The sequence below is a fragment of the Pseudonaja textilis genome, chromosome 4, assembly GCF_049901715.1.
Source record: "Pseudonaja textilis isolate UNSWEBS1 chromosome 4, rPseTex1.2, whole genome shotgun sequence".
Lineage (NCBI taxonomy): Eukaryota > Metazoa > Chordata > Lepidosauria > Squamata > Elapidae > Pseudonaja > Pseudonaja textilis.
Genome location: NC_141993.1, coordinates 51,304,910 through 51,318,330, shown reverse-complemented (window position 1 = coordinate 51,318,330; position 13,421 = coordinate 51,304,910). Strand labels below are relative to the sequence as shown.

The 13,421-nt window shown below is 36.0% G+C and overlaps 1 long non-coding RNA gene across 1 annotated transcript; it reads right to left on the bottom strand.

Annotated features, from left to right (window-relative positions):
* Positions 1 to 3,939: 3,939 nt before the first annotated feature.
* Positions 3,940 to 11,430, bottom strand: LOC148125830 (uncharacterized). The gene is made up of 4 exons (XR_015743533.1): positions 11,137 to 11,430; positions 9,890 to 10,032; positions 9,629 to 9,764; positions 3,940 to 4,347 (listed from the first exon to the last, which is right to left on the bottom strand). It is a non-coding gene; the product is annotated as an uncharacterized LOC148125830 (long non-coding RNA).
* Between the last annotated feature and the right edge of the window lie 1,991 nt (positions 11,431 to 13,421).

The window sequence follows — 13,421 nt, the reverse complement described above, 5'->3', positions numbered from 1 at the left end:
CATAGAATTACTTGTTCATTAAAGATGGCTTCTTCTTTGTCCCAGTCTTCTTGTTTTGCAGTCTTTTCTTGTTGTTTCTCATAGTTCCAAATCTCCATTTCTAAGAATTGAAAAATGAAGCCAAAAGAACCCTTTGCTTCTTGTGCATCTTCTTTGTACTTTTTAAGTTCCATTTTCAATTCATCCAGAAGTGATGCCATTGTATAAATTTTTAAACAACCACCTGATTGATTTTAGTCATTCAAATATAATAACCAAAAATCCAAAAATCACCAAATAATCCCAATACACGCAAGCTGTTTCTTTTTTGCTCTTTTTTTCACTTTCTCTTCCTGGGGTTACTATTTAGTTGCAATGTTTCAGTTAAAATGTATCTTTTAGAAGTCTTGTTGAATTTTTACTTTAGATTCTTTTTAATTCCAGGCAGTCTCCTCCCTCTTCCAGATCTTGCCCTTATTCTTTTTCTCTCCCTTCCTGCTTATGAAAAAGAAAGTTTTTAATGTCCAGAAATCTTTATTATCCCTTTGACATTTTGTTTTATTTTCAGCTTAATTGCCTATTGATGTCAAAGTGGATTTTTCCGATTTCTTATTTAAGTCTCTTAGTTGCCGGTATCAGGAAAGGGAGAGAGAGAGAGAAAAAAGCCAAACCTTCCCCTTTTCACTTTCCTTCACTGCTTCCAACTCTTCTTTGACAACGTTATTTTTTGTAAGTTTAAATTCCAGGGCACCTTGGTTGTTGCTTTTACAATTTAACCTGGTCAACCAAAACTTTCACTTCTTATCTTCCTCCTGCATGTTCTTTTCTGGTCAAGTTCTTCTTTGTGGTGGCCATTTCTGATCACTGCTCCTACCGCCTTTGGGAAAGGGAGTTTGACCAGCTGAGGAGGAGAGATGCGGCTCTCCTCGACCCTGCTGGCAGTCTCCCCCCTCTTCACCACCTCTACGGGGTGGCTTAGCCCCGAAACCAGCCAGCTCAGGGCACTCCAGCGGCGAGCCCAGACAGAAACCACGCACGATCGTGGAATTCTGTCTGTCACCGAAGCCCTTCAAACCGGAAGTCCTGGTTCAGTGATTACATTTTGACATAGGTATTCAGTGAAATTATTTTCCATTCTTTCCCTCAAAATCCTTAATATTAAATCTGCTTTATTCACAACAGTTACACATATTCAGTACAATTTTATAACCCTTTTCTTGTTCAGTCTTTTTAATGTATCAATTGTTGTAGGTGATGTGTGTATATTATATTATATTATATTATATTATATTATATTATATTATATTATTATTAGCATCCATTTATGGTTATTTTTATATTCAGTGAATGACATTTCCGAATTTAATGTCCATTTTCTCACTTTAGAAATATATTTTGAAAGATTTTGCTGCTTTTGTTTTAAGCATCCTTAAAAAGTGATGTCAATAACTTGCTGCTTTAATAATTGATAACAGAACCATTGGTTTTATTTGTGTTCTACTTTTGACTGGAATCTCCAAGCAGCAAAAATATCTATCATTGTATTCTATATTTCCAAATCAGTGTATATTCATGGTGAAAAATCATACTCAGTTGCGATTATGGTTCTGCGTCTATTCCTATCTTGTTTCTTTTACCAGGATGATTAAAGGATGGTCAGTCTAAACCAGAAAGGTATACAATGGAGTCTTTACCTGTGTCTTTCCCAGATGGAAGAAAAGTATTGCCACAATGTTCTTTAAAACCACTAATAAATCTAGAAGCCAATGGAAAAGGCTATTTTATCATGGCATGAAGCCAACTTTCAGCAGCCAAGACTTTAACTTAGAAAAATCTTCAGGGAACATCTAATCCATATTTTGCACAATAAGGTTGACAATGCCCCTTTAAATTGTAGGTCAAAGAATCTGTGATCACAGATGGTTGGTGCAGCATATTAACTTAAGCAGCACCCCCAGAGAACAATAATAATTCCTGTGAAAGTGCTAGAAACACCATCAGTTTTGAAATGAATAGCCTCAAAAATTTCTCTCTATATGGAAAAGTCAGTGATTGATTAGTTTAAAGCAAACAGGCCAATACAAAAAGAACAAAACAATCACTACTAAAATCAATTACTTTATTTCTGATTGTTTAAAGCCAATTGTTTAGACTGGAGTAGCTCTTTATTTTGATTAATAGCTTGTGTGCTAGCACTGGAGTTATTCAAATAAGCTATAAGTAGAACTAATTATTGCTGAAATTGTATCTGTTCAGTAAGGATGGAATTGATTTTTTTTTCAAATGTGAATGGATTTGATTTCAGTTCTGTTTCAAACTGGGTTTGCTGGGTCATCTCAATTAATGATGTCAGATTATTTCATTGTGCAAATTAGATTGATTTGTAAGAAGAGATGTTGCAGTTCTAATCTCCCTCTTGAACCTTCCCTGTTACCAAGATATACTGGTGTATTATTGAAAAGGATCTTTTATATGAGCATTGAAAAATAGTTAAAATTTCCAAGTCCTTTAAGGATCAACATGCTTCTTAAAAAAAACAGATGAAGTTTGTCATTTTATATGCTGCAACAATTTCTATCATCCCTCATCTTCATTTATGTTGGCTGAGATTGGAACTGATGGAGGTTGGAATTTAGCAACCTCGGGGAATCACACATTGCCAACACTGTTCTAAAAATGCAGGTGGCCAATAATTACAGATAAACCAGAAAGTGATCTGACCAGGATAAGGGAAGTCATAATATAATAATTGATAAGATAATTGTTCTGAAGTGAAAATGAGGTTTTCTACATGGCCATCGTCTACTGTATATAAATCAGGTCCAAGATGTTGTGGGACAAGAAATGATTAATGGGAGATCATGAAATCTGGGCTCTCCCTGACTTTTCTATATAGAAGTTCAAGTCTTCCAATACCAACAGGTGGGGAACTCAACCATCAGTCTGATAATCATATCCAGGAACTCCAGAGTGGCATCCAGATAGGTAGCAGGGCTGCTGCACTCCCCAGCTTGTTCTTATGGCCTAACCCAATGTGAAAGAAGTCACACTCCACATCTTGGAAACAATAACCTGGTTACAGACAAGATTGCACAATAAATCAATACCACCCCACCTCTCCATCCATAGCATTGAGACAGATATGAGACCTGAAAACTGGATGAACAGATTTCCAGAAGAGCAATATCCCTGAAATGGTACGTAGGCATGACATTGGCAGAATGGCCCATAGACACTGCTTAGGAAATGTTCAGATAAGAGATAGCATAGTCTACAGCTGAGTCATGGGCAAGATACCTTCCATCCATCTTCCTAATCATGTTCCTATCTTCTTCCCCTTCACAACTGGACATGGTGCATTCATATATTGCTAACAACATAAACAGAAATGTTGCTAACTATATAAACAGAAACTAGACTCAATTGGCATCCATTTGCTTGTAATCAGTCATGTGGGTGAAGCTCAGAGGAATGACTATGTTTATATATTTTTCTTGGCACCCATTTAGCCTCCTGATTGACTGGCTATTAAAAATAGATAATAAGAAAAATAATAGTGAATGAGAAGGGTTTTCAAAATACCTCTGGGCTAAATGGACCGGGCTACCACAGTCTATGAGACCCTTTTTAGGAAAAAAAAGACATTTAAAAATATGCCCATCTGCACAAATAATACTGTATTGAAAAAAAAACCTGCAGAGTAGAAGGGAGCCTTCTGGAGAACTGACAAGGTTAGACTAAAAGCTAATTTGCTCTCTGGCCTATATTTGTGACTGGCACATGTTCTGTGTCATTGGTTTTGTGAATGTGCAAGCTTTTCTGACAGCCATGTTGTAAGAGATCCAAACAAGCTTCCAATATTTTAAATATGCCTAGATTCACAAAGTTGAAGACACCCAATGATTATTAACTATGTATTATTAACGTATGTATGTCAGCCTGAAGAATCAGGACTACACATTAAGTTCCAGTTAAGCTGATTTATTGCTCATGCCTCGATACAAGAATCTAGAGAAGTAAAGTTCAGCACTAAATTGTGCTAGATAAGAGTTACCATAATTCACCTGGACTTAGAATGCTTCTGGAAACATTAGGAGCTGTGGCGACACAGTAGTTAGAATGCAGTATTGCTAGCTGCCAGCAGTTAAGCAGTTCGATTCTCAGCGGCTCAGCATTGACTCAGCCTTCCATCCTTCTGAGGTTGGTAAAATAAGGACCCAGTTTGTTGCAGGCAATATGCTGATTCTGTAAACTGCTTAGAAAGAGCTGTAAGGCACTATGAAGCCATATATAAGTCTAAGTGCTATTGCTATAATGACTCCAGGCTTATTCGTCTCTTGACTCCACCTCCAAGCTCTGTCTTTCCACCTACAATATAATTGAAAGGATAGGAATTAAATTAGGGAGGATAGATGGAGTAATCAAATCCGAGTAGCAGTTTAATGATCAACTTTTAGAGAAAACATGGCAGTTCTTAATCCAAGTGCTTGAGCCAATGGGAAAAAAATAAATAGCCTATAAAAAGAGCGTGTAAATGTCTTTAGTTTTTTAGAAGACTGACTTGAAAATTATCATCTATCTTCAAGACTCCTTAATATAAAATATTTCTGAAAAACTATACAAACCTTCAGCATGGAAAATAAAATAAAATAGTAAATGCCGACAATGACAGAGGAAGAGAGACTAGGAAGTTAACATACAATCTGTCATTAAGGCAGGTTCTATTAGCTTCCACTCAGTCATTTGGTTCCAAAATGTAAATGTCAAACCAGAAACTTCAAAGGATTCATCATATGAAAAATAAGTTTTATTTACTAAGAAAAGGGAACAGATTGATTTTTTTAAAACTGAATGATAATTCCAAGGTTTAGGATAATGGAATATTGAGGATTATTGAAAATGCAGCATGCAGTTCTTATAGGACTTTCTAACAAGAGTCCTATCACATTCTCCTTAGTCCAAATCTGAGGAAAACAATAATGCTAGTAATTTCTATTCTCTTCACATGATTTCAAGAAAGGTAAAGATAAAAGTTATGAAGCAGGGAAACCAACTGGAAAATAATTTCTAAATCAGCTTCATTTCCAGTCAGTTTACATATGAGAAATAAACATGGATCACTTGAGTGCAAAACCCCTCTGACTGAAAGACTGAAAAAGAGAAAGAAAGAAGGGGAGCCTCAAAGTACTCATCAACACTCAATGCCTGGACAGCAGAATGAGCAAAATAGGTAGGTTACCTAGCCTCAATCTTACTGTGAGAGATAGGTGTTTATTTCTAAATTTATAGGTAGGTGCAGGAATTAGGATGTACATGTTTTATGAAATATAAACTGTGATGATGGTCCACAAAAATATAAATGGCAGCAGCTAGAATTATTTTTCTGTATCCCTTTACTCCATGTGGTGATTTTTTAAAATATTTTTTTAAATAAATGGTGAATGGATTTCCTTTATGTCTTTAGTAATACATAAAATGTATTTCTAGTTCCCATATATAGACTCAAAAGAGAAGCCCAATTATTAGGAAATTTCTTCAAAGGGTATGAACAATAAATGTTAAATAGTTAGGATACAAGATTTGGTCCTGGCACTGTCATCTTTCAACTGATCACTTCTAACACAGATTAATCATTGTGGTTACCAAGCATGTAGTTTATTTTGTGGCAATTTAAGATACTTCCACATACAGCTTTTGTATCACTCTTAGATCTGCCTGTGTCTGTGTGATCACTCCATCGTCAGCTTGTCTGGCAGAAACAATTAACTCCCGACTTTGGTATAAAAGGCAACCATATTACTCTATCTCAGAAATCACTTTTCTCAGGGATGATTGATGAATGTTATAAATTCCATAGTGAATAAGAAAAATAACAACATATTGGAATTTTTAAAAATGCTGTGTTGCATAGATAGATGGTTTTCTGTTTACCCATCAAAAAGTGATTGAAACTGTTGCTTAATTTTCTGGTAGGTGATTACAAACTAATATGTTCTATAAGAAGACTAAAGGTAAAATGGTATATCTGGGATATAAGAAATGCTGAGCTGGATGAATCCAGGGATCATTTATCTCCAGCTATTATCAGTCATATTAGACAGTTACCTATCGGGAGTTTGGAAGAAATGAACTTGTTATTATTTGGTAATAAGGTGGTCTAAAGGTATAGGTATGCTATTTCTGTCTGTCTTTACAACAGGGCTCAGAAACTATACCATAAACCTTTGCAATGGACTTATAGTACATATTATCATCTTTCCTAATAACTACATGACAAAGTAGATACAATTAAATTTTCTGATATTTAATTTTAAACCATGGATATTTTTCACTGATTCTATTGACCAATTTGATATGCATGCTCATCAGAAATCAAATATTTGCTTATTCAATTAACTGTATTCTCCTGGATCTTTCGGGACAATCCATAAGTGTGTGTGTGTGTGTGTGTGTGTATCTATGTGTATGTATATATGTATGTATGTGTATGTATGTATGTATGTATGATATATATATATATATATATATATATATATATATGGATTTTGTTGTTGTCTCCGAGATTCAAGTGTATGAATCATTCATCATCATCAGGCCTCGCTTGGCTCTTGCTTTTCAGAAAGTGAAAGCAAGAGCCAAGACAGAGGCCTGATGATATATCATATATATACGAGACCCAACAAAGATCTCCGAGAACCTCCATATATATATATATATATATATATATATATATATATATATATATATATATATATATATATCTCCATCCATAAATGGGTACTAAGTGCAATGGCCTGTAGCAGGATTTTACCTTGGGGACTTAAACCTTTCCTTTAGTCCATATATGCCAGATTTTAAAATTCAAAATTACTTTTACTGTATTAATCTACTATTTAAGCACCAGAAGTTATTAGCACTTAATTAAAAATTTGCTGCAATTTTCCAATTATATAAAAGGACTACATCTTGCAGCAGAATAATATTTTAATAATACAAATAGTAATGAAATGAATTGAGAAGGAAATAGCTAACCGAGAAATGATTTATGAACATAAAAACTAACACAATGAAAAATAAAGATAGTATGTATATATATAAAATACAATGTAACTAGTGGGTTGGTAAAGTTTTTAATTCTTTATCTATAGAAGCATGCAATGGATATATTCAGGTTTGGGATTCAACCAGTGTAATAACCGGTTCGGTGAGTACATGCTTTGTGTGTGTGCAGTGTTTGAAAATCCTCTTATCCTGCAAACCTTTCATCTTTTCCTGCTGCGCAAAATCATCTTCTTTTGCCGCACAAAGCAGCTGTGGTTGAAAAAGCAGGAAATAAAGGACAGCCTAGAGCCCGGGTGGGCAGGTGAGCCAAACAGAAGAACAGAAAGATTGTTGGAGCAAACTGCTTCTCTCTCTGTGATCTTCGGAGCTACTGGTTCAGTAGAACTGGGCCGAACGGTAGAATCCCACCTCTGGATATATTCTACCACATTATTTTTACATGTATATCCATAAATTGCCTTAAAGGACAATTTTACAATTGAAATAGACAAGTTACACTTGAAAGCACACTGAAGGACTGCTGATTTTCCAGCCATTTTCTTAGTGGCAATGCAGTTTGTTCACATATCAACTTAAGGGACAGTAAACTAACAGAACACTAGTCCATTGAGGCCCCCCAAATGTTCTCTGGACAGGTGAAAAGGTTTAAGGCTATATTCAAAGAATAAAAGACAAAAAGAATGGGGGAAGTCCTGTTGTGCAACAAAATTCTACCAACCATAATACCATGATATTCAGAAGACATTATTTAATCTAATTATGCAAGTTAATTACATTATGTATTATATTTTTATCCCTTTGAATTTAGTGTCATGGAGCTTTAGATGGAAGAGAAAGGATATTAGTTTTTGTTTTTTTAATTCCAGCTAGGATGGATTTTTTAATGTTTAACGTTAGATGTTTGGGTCAATTTTTTTTTCCTTTTTTGCACACATTTTTGTTGTTTTTATTACTGTTGGATGTATGTTTTTCTGTTTTTTTTTCTGTTTTATATTTTACTCCCATTGATAAAAACATATACATGACAAAAAGTTTATCCTCATGGCAATGCCTTATGGTGCTTTAAGGCACTTTTGTGCATCCAAGTCCTAGTCACTATTCCATCAATGAGTTTGTAAAAAAAAACAGTGTGCCATTTTATTGTTCCATGAACAAACTTATTTTAAAATACTGTTCAATTGGTGAGCTTGTTAAAAAAAAAAAAGTAGCTGTGGACCAGTGATTAGAAGGGAAGAGGCATTTTTTCCTCGGTGCACAATAGCTAGTTGGAATGGTGGTTCTTGCCTTCAATGAACTGGAGCTCAAAAAGTGAACCAGATGATTCCACTGAACTGGCAAAAGGCAGAAAGCCCAACTTTTGATGCATAGCAGAAAAAGACAAGCAAGAGGTTTTTTTACCTTTGGGTTAGGTGTGAATATATATAATGAAATCTTCCTGTCCTGTCTTCAGAAATGATCAGAGGTCTGCAGTCTTACTGGAACAAGCTAATAATTCAGATCAGCCCTCAACAGAACACCGTTTCAAACAAAAGGATATTTCCATAAAATAGGACATGTGGACACAATATAATAGGAATATTCCTCAGAGAATTCAAATTCAAAGAACTGTGCTGCTAAAATCAAATCAGGGCTGAGAGAAAACATAAAGGATATTGTACCAAGGAATATTTGCCAAATATAAACTAGTTTATGCATAAGTATCTAAATAAAACCTGACACATAAAAAATGAACAGTGCTACTAAAAGTCAGACTACAGCAGTTGAAAGTATCTTGTGGCTGGAATATAAGATATTAACACAAAACTATTTTCTTCTGATTGCTGGTAAATACACTTGGGAGTTTGATATAGAAATGTCTGACAGCTCCTTAAAGCACTAAAAATGCTTAGATTGCCGGTTTGAATATCTGAAGCATTCAAAGGGTATATGCAAGACACTCAGAACAAGAGATAAGAAAAATAACAACCTGGTGCACTGCTGTTCAGATCTGCAAAGCTCCAGCAGCTACATTTTGATTTAAGACATAGAGGGCCACTGGATGCATGCTGTGATATATTTGGCAGAGTTGCAGGATATATCAGCAGGCAACTTGGAAGCCCCTTCCCCCAAGAAAGGAAAAAATGATGAGCAAATAAATCTAACAAAAGTTGAAACAAAACCTCCTCTTTGAAGTATCTTGTTGCCATCAAAGGAGATGTTAGAGTGGAAATGATAAGAGAGAAATGCAGGATGGGAATAGATGAATAACACAGTGAGATCTCAAGCTTTGGTTCTTTGGGGGTTAATTTTTAAAATCCCAGCCAACACACTTAAAAAACAGTGATGTGCTTATTTCATAATTTGTGTTGGTGTTTTTTTTTCTTGAACCTGCTTGCTTCTAGTTTGTTTTCTTACGGATCCATTCTCCCAAATTAAATCACATCCCATTTCAAAAGTCAGCAGTCACATCCCATTTCAAAAGTCAGCAGCCTGGAGAAATGGACAGTTACCCGATTAAAATAATGGTGAACACTTCCTCTTGCAAATGAAGAACTTTAGAGGCTGGGTGCGCATGATAATAGAAAAAAGAAATAAGTTATTGACAAACTTCTGTAAATATATGGGGTCCTGTTTGCCTTATGACTGAAGAAGTAACTGCAGTAGTTGTCTTACAATTCATGACGCTTCAGCTCAGAGAGCCAGAAATCACGGGTTAGGCCTCCATATTTCCATGTTCCTCCATACTAGCAAGAAAGAGAAGAGCAAGCTAATGGCAACTCAGTTTGAAAACCAATTAAGAAAAAACAAAAGTATCATCCTGAAACTGAATGATCCACATATATGAAGTCCTAACATACAGAAGACTCACTTTCAGAAGGTAAGAATTTCCCCCAACTCAGTCATTCCATCTCTTCCTTTTATTCAAGCTGGCTTCCAGTGCTCTCACCCCAGTCCCTGTCGTCCATTGACTGGATTCTTCCTATCCACAATATTTGTGACCTCTGGCTCTTCCTGAATGAAATGGATTGGCGAAACATAGCAAATTATCAGGAAGCTAATTGACTTGTGATGCCACTTGTTAAAGTGGAAAAGAACACGGAAAGTTCTATCAGGCCGTGTATTAAAATCAGCTTTTTCTTGAGAGAAGCCACACCTTAAAGTTTATCCAAGTGCAGTAAAAGTAATTTAAAAAAATATAAATTTAAGGAAGGAAAGGGAAGAAAAAAAGACTTCCCAAAATGTCACTAGTTAGAAATCTAAAGTACAAGCAAACAAATTTAAATTGAAACAGCTGGATGATCCAAACCTCACAGTATGATGCTTTTTGAAATATTCACATATGATTAATAGTACAATATAATTTTTTGTGCAATGGCAAATACAAAAGTTCGCAGGAGGAAAAATTTCCACTGAGATCCACTAAGTAAGCTGTGTAAGAAATAAGCAGACCACAGTGTCTCTGGTATACCTTGCTATAGATTCAGGTAGATTTATTAATATGTTGCTAAATTATTTTCATTGAAATTAATAACTACACTTGAGAAATCAATATTTATTATTAGCATCACTCACTTAGGTGTACTCCCCTTACAATGCATACTTTGAACTGTGGTTGAAATAAGTTTCATAAAAGCAATTTGTTGTGCATAGAAAGCTACCAAATATCTGAAGGAAAATTGCCAGATGGCCTCAATTCACAAAGTTAGAACTGCTATTAAAAATATCCTCCTATAAAGGAAGCATATGATAAAACACAAACATATACACATACACAAGTTTAAAGAAGCCAGTTTCAAATATTGCAATGGAAAAATTATTTTTGTCTTCTTTTTCTAATTTTGAGTATGCTTCAGTGACCGACATAATTCAAAACTGAGCAAAGGTGAATTTACTCACCTCTAAGAGAGAACTTTGCAAATGACAGCATTTATTCTTTTTAACCATCCAATAGAAAAGATCCTGGAACATCTCCTAATATTTCATAAAAATATTATTATTCTTTATTCACTAACTGCCCCACTCCAAAGTATAATGGAGAATTGCACAAAAACAGCCAAAGAGACTCAGTTTGCAAATGCAGAAATCATTCATAGGTGGATGTTGAGTTTTCTGTACCTGCAGGCTGCTTTCCTGTTTAGTTCCCTCTTTGTCATGCCCATAGGGAATAAGTGGGAAGGCATTTGCTGGAAAAGACAGCAGGAATACTTGAGTCAGATGGCAGAATCAGAATGACCTTCACCTGCCCTTAATCCTATGATATTGTACGAACATCTGAGCATTTCAGAAATAATAACAATAAAAAATAGCTCTGTATCCTTGAAGCAATAGAAAGGAAGATGTTCGTAAACATCTTCAAGTTCAAAGACTTGGCATTGTGCACCAAGGTCTTTTTGTTTGTTGATGGACAATTTGTATTACAGAAGCAGTACGTGATCTGCTCAATACCAATGTTTTAGGCAATGGCCCAACCCAATTAAAAACTAATGCTACAAAAGGGATAACATACTTTCTACTTCATGAACAGTGCAAGAGACCAGATATCTTAAATGTACAGGTATTGTTCCATATCTGCAGAATAGTCTTCATTATGTATATACTGTAGGTATATGCATCAAAAAATAGAAACCTTATAAGTATTAAGTAGAGAAGTAATTCTAGCTGTTCTCAAGCTATACCCTCAAGGAAATGCCTCTATTTTTGCAATTTTAATCCACATATCAAATTGTTTTATGTTAAAAGTATGTATGGTATTATATTAGCATGCCATACTTCCCTTGAAAGCTCAAGGATGTAGGTGGTGCTTTCTCTTGCATCCTCATCAGGGATGGGATTCAAAAATCTCAGCAACTGATTCACTGCCCTTTTGCTGGGTGGGTAGGGCCGTGGTGGGCAGGGCCTACCAGAACCTCCAGGAGGGCCATTTTTCACCTTTCCAAAGGTCCAGAGGCTTCCTTTGGGCCTCTGGGAGGGCAAAAACAACCTCCCCTGGGCTCTGGAGGCCTTCTGGAAGCTGGAAACAGGCCCATTTCCAGACTTCTAGTACTTAAGGAAGGCCCCTCCCAGAGCCTCCACACAGACCCTACACTTACCTGCATCAAAAATGGACCACGTGGAGAGTCTTGGGAGGGGAGGGAAGGGGTGGGCGGGGTCAGCTGATCAGTTCAAACACTGGTTCAATGAACCAGATGCAAATTTAACATCCGTTTCACCCAAATCAGTCCGAACCGGTAGAATCCCACCCCTGATCCTCATATATATCATTAACATAGTAAGGGCATATATAGTGTCATAGAACTTGGGGATATCCACCATTCTTGGAGGAGATAGTTCAGTATCACTGTTTCTTCCTTTGTCTGCACTTTGAGATGGAAAATGATATTTGAAAGGCCCAAGAATAGAATGATGGGGAGGAAGCAAGGTGAATATGTACTCAATCCTAAATTGTTGGCATTCTGCCATTGTTCAAAATTACTGAGTAAATTGAAACCAGCTTAGATGCTGGTATGCCAAAATATTCTTGGTATGTCTGACACATATACCTCTTTAGGGAATTCCCAGTAAAGCCATATATTGCTCCCTTCTTTCCAATTTGTGCTTTGCTAACAAGGTTTTTTGCTATATCAAATCACATGCAGTATTAAAATCATCAGTCAGGATTGTTTTGTAAGTGATTCAATATTAACTCAGGCTGGCATATTGTAAATTACTGAAAACTCTGGTCTTCTTAGTCTGAGTCCAACATTCTACTTTACTCTTTTCTTGTAATTCTTAACATGCTATGTCAATCCCTTTGGCATTCTGAAAACTCTCTATTTCTGCTATTGAATTGTAACCACTACCTAATTACTGGTAGTCCTTGACTTAAAACCATAATTAGGCTCATAATTTCTGTTGCTAAGCAAGGCAGTTGTTAATTTTGCCCAATTTCACGACCTTTCTTGCCATAGTTGTTAAGTGAATCACTGTAGTTAGGTTAGTAATATTAAATTAAGTGATTTCTGGTTTCTCCACTGACTTTCCTTGTCAGAAGGTCACAAAAGGTGATCTCATGACCCTGGGATACTGCAACCATCACCTGCCATCCATCCAAAGTTGATCATGTGACCCTGAAGAAGCAGCAACGTGTCGGCTCATAAAACATTCCTATGCCTGTTTTAGTAGTTGCCATAAAAAAGAGGGGGAGGAAGGTAATATGGAAGAGCAGTTGAAAGCAAAAATACATTCCAATGCTTATCTTTAAAAGATTGTAACTAAAATATCAAAGTTTTTGCCCACAAATATATTTAATTGGAGAACGTGCATGATGACGCCCAGCCTGTGAACGTGCTCAATTGGAGAATCTGGTTTATGAACCACCTGGGGGGAGGGGGGAAACAGGGTCACAGATGACTGTAAATTAC